This window comes from Heloderma suspectum, chromosome 4 (assembly GCF_057233095.1).
Source record: "Heloderma suspectum isolate Gila_16-S chromosome 4, 16-S_ref, whole genome shotgun sequence".
Classification (NCBI taxonomy): Eukaryota; Metazoa; Chordata; class Lepidosauria; order Squamata; family Helodermatidae; genus Heloderma; species Heloderma suspectum.
In genome coordinates this window covers 41,694,429-41,706,818 of record NC_139461.1, presented here as the reverse complement: position 1 = coordinate 41,706,818, position 12,390 = coordinate 41,694,429, and positions in this window count along the sequence as shown.

Sequence of the window (12,390 nt, the reverse complement as noted above, 5' to 3'; positions counted from 1 at the left end):
AAAGTAGGAAAATCAACATAATTGCTTTATGAATGTGACTTAACCTTCTATTCAGAATGTTTACAGAATGGAAATTTTCTGAATTACACAACTGGCAATGACAAAAGTATCTCAAAATAAAGTTGTATTAGTGTAGAATTCAAACCAAGAATGAAAATATCCACATTTGCACATATTGGTTGACAGTAGCCTTTATGGGCAACTGCATCCAGATATCTGTTTATGGCACAAACAAAGCAAACCAGCTAAACATTATAGTGAATGCATGGAATGTTTTCCAAAGAGTAATGTGGGTTTTGTAACTTTTGAAATTGTTTGTATGCACAACTTTACAAAAATTGTGATATGTAATTGGGTAGTCATTGCATGCTTTAATCTTCCTTGACTTTTCTTTTGGGGTTTTCTTAGGGAAAGTGTATAGAATTCATACATGTTTGTTATAGAGTTGGCTCAAGGTGAATGAAAACTGTTTCTATTTTTTTTTAATTTAAAGGAATTACAGGAGATAGACATTATCTAACTATTTACTGAAGAATGTATGCATTAAAATAAGTTTTCAAAACTATTTACAGAAATACCTTTTTAGTGTTGCTCTTTGCCATTTTTTTTTTTTTTACTAGCACCTATTTCCCTCTTCTCTTTCAATTCAGTTTGGCTAAGGTCAGTGGTCTTCAACTCCTTCAGAGCTAGGGTCAGGCTTAGCATCAATACCTGGCACCCTGGGGCAGCTGCTAATACCATTGGATTTACCTGATGGCAGTGGTGAATGGCTGTTTTAATTGCTCACAATGTCCCTGACATAGCATCGGTCTGGGGTGCTGTGGGAAATTAAGACCTACCAATGGGCACTTAGCAAGGGCCCCCTCAAACCTGGAGCTGGCTGAGCTTGCAACATGTGACCCATTTTAATGTGTTGTCTTTGACTGTCTTTGTAAGGGCCATAGCCAACAATTATTTATTTAAAATATTTCTTGGCTGCCTTTCAGGGCAGAAGCCCTCCCAAAGCAGTTAACAGGATAAAATACATAAAAACAGATAAAATATTAAAAGTGATGAAAACATAATCACAATACGCAAACACAAAGTCATTCCGCTAATAAATTATGTTGCACTGGTATAAAGGTCCTCTAGTGCAGCGGTCCCCAACCTTTTTGGCACTAGGGACCGGTACAATTTTTCCACAGACCGGGGGGGGGGTTCCTCTGGTGGACTTCTGGTCACTGGGACACAAATGGCATCCGCTATGCGGATGCCATTTGTGTCCTAGCGGCCGGAAGTCCGCCAGCGGCTGGAGCCGGCCGGCAGCTCCGTGGAGTCGCCGCGGAGCCGGCCAGGGCAGGTGAGGATTCCGGGGGGGGGTGGACTCCCCTGCACCCCCCCGCACCCCCCCGCAGACCGAAGGTGAGGGAGTTTCACACACCCTTGCAGCCCAGTTGCTGACAGGCCACGGACCAGTACCGGTCCACGGCCTGGAGGTTAGGGACCCCTGCTCTAGTGAAATGCCAGTAGCATTAGCCTGTGCTATGGTTTTTCCAGGGCATCCTGTCATGCAAGCTAATGCTATTGGTCCTTTACATGAGTGTGATGTAATTTGTATTAGCAGAATGACATCATTGTTTAAGGTTTTGAGCAGTAACCAATCATTAAAAAGAAAATGGCAGTTGTGACTTATTCAGCCCATCTGATGTTGGATCTGAAACCAATTCTGTGGGAAACTTTGTAAATACTCAGACTGCATGGAACCCAGAAGTTTGCCAATTGTTGTCACTGTGACTCCCCCACACACACTTTCTGTCCATGTATATCAATTCACATTTAACATGGCCAATCCGATAACCAAATCTGTAAGAAAATTGCAAATTTCAGATTCTTAGAAACCAGTATCCCATAGATACCAGCCTTCTGCACAACTGAAGAAAGCATCTCAAATCCCTAGATACCTGCATAATATTTTCCTAGGGGCTTAAGCAAGGTTTCCTTGAGTGTAACAGACTTCTTAAGGTGGGAATGGTATGGATTGTACTCGAAGAAACTGTTGGTAGGAAGTAGAGAGTGGCCCTTTGAATTTGATTAATCAATACAGCTGTAGATTGTATAATCTACATTTCCATTAAAATTAGGTTGTCTGTGTGTTTAAAGTTAATGTTACTGTAGTGTGTTCCTTTCATTTAAATGCTTCAACTACAGAAATTTAACAAGACATAGAATAAAATATATAACTATTTACATCACAGATCATTTATGTACAGTAATATTAATTTATTCCAGTATAAGAGTTCGTAAAATACATAAATAATTAGTAAGTTTTGCATTAACAGATATAATTCTCACCTAAACAAATTTTAGTTGAGGGTTATATATAATTGAACATCTAGGAGACAGTGATATATGCATGTGCGTATGTTGATTTCTGTATTATAATTTGATTTCTAATAGTAAAAGGAGTCCATTCTTTCACAAACTTGCATTTTTGCTGTCTCCCATTCTGTCTCACTATTTCACTGATTCTCAATAGTTAAGCTATTTGCCATATTTGATTTATTCACTCTATGTGTAATTGTTTTTGTGTTTTTCCAGTTTTTAGCAATTATCCACTTTGTTGCCGTTTAATAAATTGGATATCGTTGATTTGTTGTAATTTTGAGAATGGAGAAGTTCTAACAACATTGTTTCTGGATCAAAGGTTAATTCATATCCAGGTGTTCTGTTTCTCTTTTTATTTGTCTACAGATATTTGAATTTTTGGACATGACCACCACATGAGCATGTAGTCTGCTGACTGAAACCCATACTTCCTCCCAGCATGCACTCTATTCATTCTATAGATCTGATTTAGTCTTGATGGTGTTAGATACCAACAATAAAGCAACCTTTAATAATTCTCTGAAGTTAACACGTATTGAGTTTGCCTTTCTTCCTGTAGAAACCACTTTCCAGTCTGCTTCATTGAGTGTTCCTTTCATTCTCCACCAGCTCTGGGAACAGTCATCACGAAGCAGACCTTAAACGTAGTGCACAAAGCTCCTGGTTACAGTTGCAGAGTGGTAATAAAGGCAATGGGTGAAGCAGACTGGCTGACCACTGGAGGCTGGGGAGAAGCGTCACCAGTTCAGAACTCACCTAAACCACGTTGTGCTTCTCAAGGGTATCTAGCGACATTTCTCTTGGCCTCAGTCTCCCATCTGCAATATTATGACTACCTCCTTTGCAGGGTTGTAAAGATTACTTGATGAATTCTTCTGACATACTTGAAACGTCCTACAACTATCAACTCAAGTACTGTTTAAGTAGACAGTCGCTGTGTAATGTCTGCGTCATTTTGAAGCCATCACAAGGATGAGCTTTGTGATGGTAGCTTCAGAAGTATTCATATGACATCTCTGCAGCTCATTTTGCTTCCATCTTGAGTCCATCAGAGGGGAATAACCTCAGTCCTGAGCTGTGTCTCAAAGCCAGCAAAACAAAAAAGAGGTTATCTTTGAGTGGTGCAGGACTAGGTTGTGGTGTGTGTGTGTGAGTGTGAGTGTGGTAAGGCTGTCATTGCAGATTCCCTGTTTGCTTAGGGCACTTCTGATTTTTCTGCATCAGAGGAAACGATAGCTAAAATCCACAATTCAGGCTGAGCGCTAATAACATTAAACCTTAATTAGCGATCAAGATCTAGATTCTAAAGCAAGGGTGGGCAATGTGTGGCCCTCCAGATGTTTTGGACTGCAACCTCCATCAGCCCTAGCCATCATAGGCTGTGGTGAGGACCAATGGGAGTTGCAGTCCAGCAAAGCCTGGAGGGCCACAACTAGCATGTCCCTGAACTGGAGAGAAAGGAGAGAAGTTTGATCTTGTCTGTGCAACAGTGTAGCTGCTTCAGTGGTTCTGTAAATTTCATCTTCCTATCCCATCATGCTTGGCCTCTAGTGCTCCTTGGGTTCCCAGAATTTCTCCTGTATTAAAATCTCTGGGTTCTTTCCCTGCAGTTAGCCCCCTGCCAACTTTTAGACAGACTTTTAAATTACGGATTTATTTACTAGATTTGTATACTGCTGAACATATTCAAATATATCCCTAAGCGGTTTTTAACTCTCCATATGCGGGATTGCAGCTTTAATGCTATTGAATTCAGTGAAATTTAAACAGCCCGCATGCCAGATTACAGGCCTTGGGTTGGATCCATTTCAATAAATGGGACTTGTGTTAGCCCTGACTACATTCCCATTGATTTAAATGGATCTGTTCAAAGTATGGCTAACTCTACATCCAACCCCTTGACTCAGCATATATGATCAGAAGATTTGCCTTCCCTTTTGTGGCTTGACATGTCTTTGAGTTTATTTCCTACTTTCAGCCTTATGCTGCATGATCCTGACCTTGGCTTTGAGTAACTTGGACCCTTCAGTCCTATTCACATATATTTAATACTGGGATGGTACTTACTAACTTAAATGGGACTTAACCCTAAGTTAATCATGTATAGGATCTGGCTATTAGGTTTGTGCATATTACTATGCACATGAATCCCATACCTGCAGTACTATAATGTCCAACTTTTCAGGTAAAGGTATTTGGCTGAGAACTTTTGGTGAGTGCAGGACCTAAATGTGAGAGGGGAAGCTACATTTTACTGGGGCCTGAAGAGTGCTTCACCCAGGCTGCAGCCCCATTACCATGAGGAAAACAAAGCTAAATTGTAGATCATGTTTGAAGATATTTATGGAAACATTTCCATGTATTCATTTACTTACTATACACTTAAATGGCCCAATAACTGCAGTTCTCTGGGCAGTGTACAATACATTAAAACATACTGTACAAATATTAAAAAATAAAGCAAAGAAAAAACCAGCAACAGTGAATAAAACTGTTACTACACCATAAAACCAGCAACAGATTAGAGCACTAAAAGTTCTTAAAATGCCCAGGAGAATAAAAAGGTCTTCACCTCGTGTCAAAAATACTGTAATGGGGGTGTTAAGGGGAAAAGGGGGATTGCCCCAGCTCCCGAACATGTAGGGGGGGGGATTGTTCAGGCTGAACACCAACGCAGCATGGTAGGCTGACACCATTCCTTACATCATTCCTTACATCATTCCTTACATCATTCCTTACATCATTCCTTACATCCAGCTCATACTGAGCTTGGCGACATGCAGACTTTACAGAACACCCCTAAAGCTTATGAAATGAGCTAAACTAGTACTCTCTAGTTCTGAGGCTTAGACCTGAAGCCTTAAACAGTAGCATTAACCAGGAGGAAGACAGTTTAATACTGAGGGAATTTAGAATGACGCATGCAACCAGCTGTAAGAGGCAGTAAGTTTATTGGGAAAGGGGAATAAAAGGCACATAAGAACCAGGGCACTGTTTGGAAACAATACTTCAAGGCAAAAATAACAAAGCTACCTAAACCTGCATATATCTACCTAAGCAGAGGTCTTCCAGTAGGAGAGGTCCTAAAAGGAAATACCTGGAGTCCAAAGCAAAGGCAAGTCGAAGACAATAGGCAGCTGTAACTCACTGGTTATACGCTTAAGCCTTTGGCAGCTCTCAGGCTGGCTAGGATCTTTTTCTCAGGCTGGTAAGGGGAGGTGAAAGTTCCCACAGGAATGCAACTGAGATCACTTAGTCCAGTTACTCTGGCCTAGAGCCATCACAAGAGAATGCATACACGGGTGGTTTACCCATTATGTGCAGCCCTAGCCTTTGTAAAAAGGGAGCTTACAGACTTGCTAGAACACAAAAAATGAAGTTCTGAGCAAGAACATTTCAAAAGCAGCATGCCACCACTGAAAAGGCCCTCTCTTGTAGCCACTCACCTTGCCTCATTTGGCAGGGGTAACTGGAGGAGGGTTTCAGACAACTATTTTAATGTTCAGGTAAGTAAATTTGGGAGGAGACGTTCCTTCAGCTAACCTGGCCACAAGCCATTTAGAGCTTTAAAGATTCCGTTCCTCCCCTCTGGAATCCTCTTTGTCTGGCTGCGTTCCGCGGCGATCCTGCCAAGCCGCCAGCCAGCTCCGAAGCACCAGCGATACGGCCTCAATGCCATATCGCTGGCTGAAGGGGACTTGACCGACTGCAGTCCTGGACGCCATTTGCGGCTGTAAAGGCCTTAGTTTAAGGTAAATGCAGCCATTTACAGCTGCATTTACCTTAAACTAAGGCCTTTACGGCCCTAAATGACATCCTGGACACCATCCGCAGTCCCATTCAGCCAGCGATATGGCATGGTGGCCGTATCTCTGGCAATCCAGAGCCAGAGGATCCAGCTGAAGAGGATTCCGTGGGGAGGCGGAAGTAAGTGTTGTGTTCCGCCACGGACTCGGGGGGGGGGGGCGGATTCTTTAGAATCCAGCCTCACTGGAGTCCATGGCAGAATTCTCTGCCATCCCTAGTTGTAGTTGGGATATCAGCCTAAGCTGCCAAAAGGCACTCCAAGCCACCAAAGCCACCTGTGCTTCTAGTGACAATGTCGGATCTAAAAGCACCCCCGAGCTATGAATCTGCTCCTTTAACTGGACAGATGAACCACCCACAACAAGTGTCTTTGTCTTCTCTGGCTTGAGTCTCATTTTATTGGCTGTCATCCAGTCCATTACGCTGCCCAAGCATTGGTTCAGAACATCAACTGCCTGACCTGAAAGGGAGAGGTAGAGGTAGGTGTCATTTGCATATTAGTGACACCTCAGCCCACATCCCTATTTACCTATTGTCCAGATCTTCTGCAACAGTGTCAGAGCAGAACAAGAAATATTCTGAGCTGTGGGCTATTGGCCCAGGCCCTTCTCTAGAACAGATAGTGAGCTTGTACAATTAAACTAGGGCCTCTCGTGCAAGAGACAAGATATTTGTGCTTGTTTATGTGACATGCTCTCTCAAGAACTACCAGCCCCAGAGTTCCTTGTGTGTAAGCAGGAGGGAAGGACAAAGCACCATCATAATCAGAGCATTGATTATAGGGACAGTGGAAGCCCATGCTGCAGCCAGGACTTGCAGGCCCAAAATATATGTAAGTAAATGTCTAGTTCACACACACTCACCATGTCTTTCATATAAATCGGGTAGCCAGAAATGTAAGGTTAATCAAAGGGAACTAAAAGTCTTCAAGTACTTGAAAGGTTGTCACAGAGAAGAAGGCCAGGATCTCTTCTTGATTATCCCAGAGTGCAAGACACGGAATAATGGGCTCAAGTTACAGGAAGCCAGATTCCGACTGAACATCAGGAAAAACTTCCTGAGTGTCAGAGCAATACGGCAATGGAACCAATTACCTGGGGAGGTGGTGGGCTCTCCCACACTGGAGGCCTTCAAGACGAGGCTGGACAGCCATTTGTCAGGGATGCTCTGACTTGGATTCCTGCATTGAGCAGGGGGTTGGACTCGATGGCCTTGTAGGCCCCTTCCAACCCTACTATTCTATGATTCTATGATTCTATGAAAACTGAAGGACACCAGTTTTTCAAAACGGACAAGACCTTTCTGTGGTCTGACTGAAGTTGGTCCATCAAAATAATTTAAAAACAAAAATCATCAGAGTAATTCATTTACTAAGACTAACCAAAAAGTTACAGACTAGCAAGCTTTGTAGGACTCATCTTCAGGCTGTGTATTATGCTAAAGAAGCATACCCAAAAAGGGACGGGCATGGAAGAAAAGCCCCAGTGGGCCATGGCACAATTTCAGAAATACAGTACATGTACTTTCAGAATTAAACTTTTATCTCACACCTGCTGAGGTTGTATGTATGCGATGGAATTGTGATGTGTGTGCAAGAGAGGCCAGCCTTAAAAGTTTCTACTGGACTCCCCCCACCCCCAAATGACTGGGCCCTGGCAAGTTGTGAGGTCTGTCTTGTAAATAATCAGGGAGAGCTATCCTAAGACCCCTAGACAGCATCTGGGGGGGGCCATAGGATAGTTCAGACTTCTGGATCTGAGTTTGGAGACTGCACTCTGATCTTGGACCCAGGAGTCCGAGCTCACCTCCCCCTCCCCCTCACAGACAGCGCAGAGAGAATCACACTGGTTGCCTCTCCGAGGTCACAAAGGCGACCTCAGAGAGGAGGGAGAGGGGGCAGTTCTGTGGGCCAGCAGGGAGGGAACTGGGGAGCCCGGCTTAGGAAGAATCCTCCAGCCTCCTTAGCCTCCTTCCCTCCCCCTCTGCCAAGCCCCAGCTAGATGGGCAAAAAAGCCCACCTAGCTAAAATGCAGAGCGGGAGGCATGCAGAGCGGGAGGCACACAGAGGCAAAGATTGCCTCCATGCTCCTCCTGCTTTGCATAGGATGCCCATCAGCCTCAAAGTTCGGAGGCTGATGGGCATCCGGATAGGATTGCACCGTAAGACTGCAATTCTATATGCCATTCTTCTCCAATCTGGTGCCATCCAGATGTGCTGGACTACAATTCCCATCCTGGCTGAGGATGCTGGGAGTTTTAGTCCAACATATCTGAAAGTCACCAGATTGGGGAAGGCTGCTATACACAATTGAAAGCAAGCCTGGTTGCACCTAATGGGGCTTGCTTTTGAGTAGACAAACATAGGATTGTACTGTAATTCTTCAGAGAGAGAGAGAGAGAGAAAAAAAAACATTAAAGCCAAGCCCATGTTTCTTCTATACTGTTTTAAATGGACTTTGGAATGTTGCCAAATATAATGCTATTTCAGTAGAAATGAACCAGGATTTATAGTGGAGTGAGCAGTAAATCTTAAAATAAAGAGACAAAACCATAGATATTTTAATTTCAGCCATCAATCTTCCAGCATGAAAGGGTCCTTGAATGGAGCCTAAGAGGAGAATCAGTGAACAGCAGAGGAAAGCAAGGCATCCTCCATGTCTATAAATGGAGAAACGGCATTAGCAGGACCAATCCAATCAATCTCTTAAGAAATAAAAAGAATCTACGAAGCTCTACAATAATTAAAGACTTCAGTCTTCCCTTACTTTAGAACAGGAAGCTCCATTGTCTGTCTTTGACCTTGTCAAGAGAGGATATGAAAGATTAACATCTTTCAGTAAAGGAAGCATTAGAAATAAATGCCCCATCCAACATTGGACAACCAAATTTTCCCATCCTCCCATGTTAGCCCCAGATCTTCTCCAACAGGTCAGCCTCTGCCAGTTCATCTCCAGAGGTACACTCTGGAGCAGATTTGGGGTGCAAGGGGGCTGCAAGGGGAAGGGGAAATAATTTTTGCTGGAAGATGCTGCATCCTCAGTAGATGGACACAACTGCATGTTACCTGATGTCTTTTTCATTTCATTTATTACATTTCTATACTGCCCAATAGCCAAAGCTCTCTGGGCAGTTTACAAAGATAAAATGTAATTAAAAATACATTATACATAGTACAAAAACCATTTACATATAAACAAACAGCACACACAGAGATATACATAGAATTGCTGCTTTCGAACTGTGGTGCTGGAGAAGACTCTTACGAGTCCCCTGGACTGCAAGGAGGTCAAATCAGTCCATCCTAAAGGAAATCAACCCTGACTGCTCATTGGAAGGACAGATACTAAAGCTGAAGCTCAAATATTCTGGCCACCTAATGCGAAGAGAAAACTCCCTGGAAAAGACCCTGATGCTGGGAAAGATTGAAGGCAAAAGGAGAAGGGGACGGCAGAGGATGAGATGGCTAGATAGCATCACTGATGCAATGAATATGAACTTGAGCACGCTCCGGGTGAGAGCGCAGGACAGGAAGGCCTGGCGTGCTATGGTTCATGGGGTCACGAAGAGTCAGACACGACTTAACGACTGAACAACAAACAATTTTAAACAAGAAAAATCCAGGACCTGATTAAAACCTCATCATATACTGCCAAATGCCTGAGAAAAGAGGAGGGTGTTAACCTAGCATCAAAAAGATAACAATATTGGTGCCAGGTGGGTCTGGTGGGGAAATAATTCCACAATTGGGGGGCCACCACCAAGAAGGCCTTCTCCCTTGTTGCTGCCTTCTGAGCCTCCCTCAGTGGGGGCACCCAGAGGAGGGCCTTAGAATGTTTATATATATATATATTGAACCCTTAAGACAAGTAAGGTGAGATAAGAAAAAATGGGGTGGGGGAATCACTCAGGACTAAATAATAAGTTAGTACCTTTTCATCATAGGGGACTGGAATGCTAAAGTAGGAAGTCAAGAAATAACCGGGATAACAGGTAAGTATGGCCTTGGTGTACAAAATGAAGCAGGACAAAGGCTAATAGAGTTTTGCCAAGAGAACACACTGATCATAGCAAACACTCTTTTCCAACAGCACAAGAGGCAACTCTAGACATGGACATCACCAGATGGTCAATATCGAAATCAGATTGATTAAGTACTTTGTAGCCAAAGATGGAGAAGCTCCATATAGACAGTAAAAACAAGACCCGGAGCTGACTGTGGCTCAGATCATGAGGTTCTTGTTGCAAAATTTCGGCTTAAATTGAAGAACGTAGGGAAAACCACTAAACCATTCAGGTATGACCTCAATCATATCCCTTATGAATATACAGTGGAGGTGAGGAATAGATTTCAGGGATTAGACCTGATAGACAGAGTGCCTGAGGAACTATGGACGGAGATCCGTAACATTGTTCAGGAGGCAGCAACTCAACCCATCCCCAAGAAAAAGAAATGCAAGAAAGCCAAGTGGCTGTCTGATGAGGCTTTACAAGTAGCTGAGGAAAGAAGGGAAGTGAAAAGCAAGGGAGAAAGGGGAAGATATATCCAACTGAATGCAGAGTTCCAGAGAATAGCAAGGAGGGACAAGAAGGCCTTCTTAAATGAACAATGAAAAGAAATCGAGGAAAACAATAGAATGGGAAAAACTAGAGATCTTTTCAAGACAATCGGAGATCTCAAGGGAACGTTTTGTGCAAAGACGGGCATGATAAAGGACAAAGAAGGCAGGGACCTAACAGAAGCAGATGAGATTAAGAAGAGGTGGAAAGAATACACAGAAGAACTATACGGGAAAGATCTGAATGTCCCTGATAGCCATGATAGTGCGGTCACTGAACTTGAGCCGGACATCCTAGAGAGTGAAGTCAAGTGGGCCTTAGGAAGCATTACTAACAACAAAGCTAGCGGAGATGACAGTATTCCAGCTGAGCTATTTAAAATCCTAAAAGATGATGCTGTTAAAGTGCTGCACTCAATATGCCAACACATTTGGAACACTCAACAGTGGCCACAAGATTGGAAAAGGTCAGTTTACATTCCAATTCTGAAGAAGGGCAATGCCAAAGAGTGCTCAAACTACCGTACAATTGCGCTCATTTCACATGCCAGCAAGGTTATGCTCAAAATCCTACAAGCTAGGCTTCAGCAGTATGTGAACCGAGAACTACTGGAAGTACAAGCTGGGTTTCGAAGAGGCAGAGGAACTAGAGATCAAATTGCCAACATTCGCTGCATCATGGAGAAAGCAAGAGAATTCCAGAAAAACGTCTATTTCTGCTTCATTGACTACGCTAAAGCCTTTGATTGTGTGGATCACAACAAACTGTGGCAAATTCTGAAAGAGATGGGAGTACCAGACCACCTTACCTGTCTTCTGAGAAACCTGTACGAGGGCCAAGAAGCAACAGTAAGAACTAGACATGGAACAACTGATTGGTTCAAAATCGGGAAAGGAGTACAACAAGGCTGCATATCGTCGCACTGCTTATTTAACTTATATGCAGAGTACATCATGAAAAACGCCAGGACGGGTGAATCACAGGTCGGAATTAAGATTGCCGGGAGAATTACCAACAACCTCAGATACGCAGACGATACCACCCTAATGGCAGAAAGCGAAGAGGATCTAAAGAGCCTCTTGTTGAGGGTGAAAGAGGAGAGTGCAAAAGCTAGTCTGAAACTCAACATTAAAAAAACTAAGATCATGGCATCTGGCCCCATCACTTCCTGGCATATAGAAGGGGAAGAAATGGAAGCAGTGACAGATTTTATTTTCTTGGGCTCCAAGATCACCACAGACGGTGACTGTAGCCATGAAATTAAAAGACGCTTGCTCCTTGGGAGGAAAGCTATGGCAAACCTAGACAGCACAGTAAGAAGCAGAGACATCACCTTGCTGACAAAGGTCCGTCTAATCAAAGCTATGGTTTTCCCAGTAGCAACGTATGGCTGTGAGAGCTGGACTATAAGGAAGGCTGAGCGCCAAAGAATTGATGCTTTCGAACTGTGGTGCTGGAGAAGACTCTTACGAGTCCCCTGGACTGCAAGGAAATCAAATCAGTCCATCCTAAAGGAAATCAACCCTGACTGCTCATTGGAAGGACAGATACTGAAACTGAAGCTCAAATATTTTGGCCACCTAATGTGAAAAGTCACTGGAAAAGGCCCTGATGCTGGGAAAGATAGAAGGCAAAAGGAGAAGGGGACGGCAGAGGATGAGA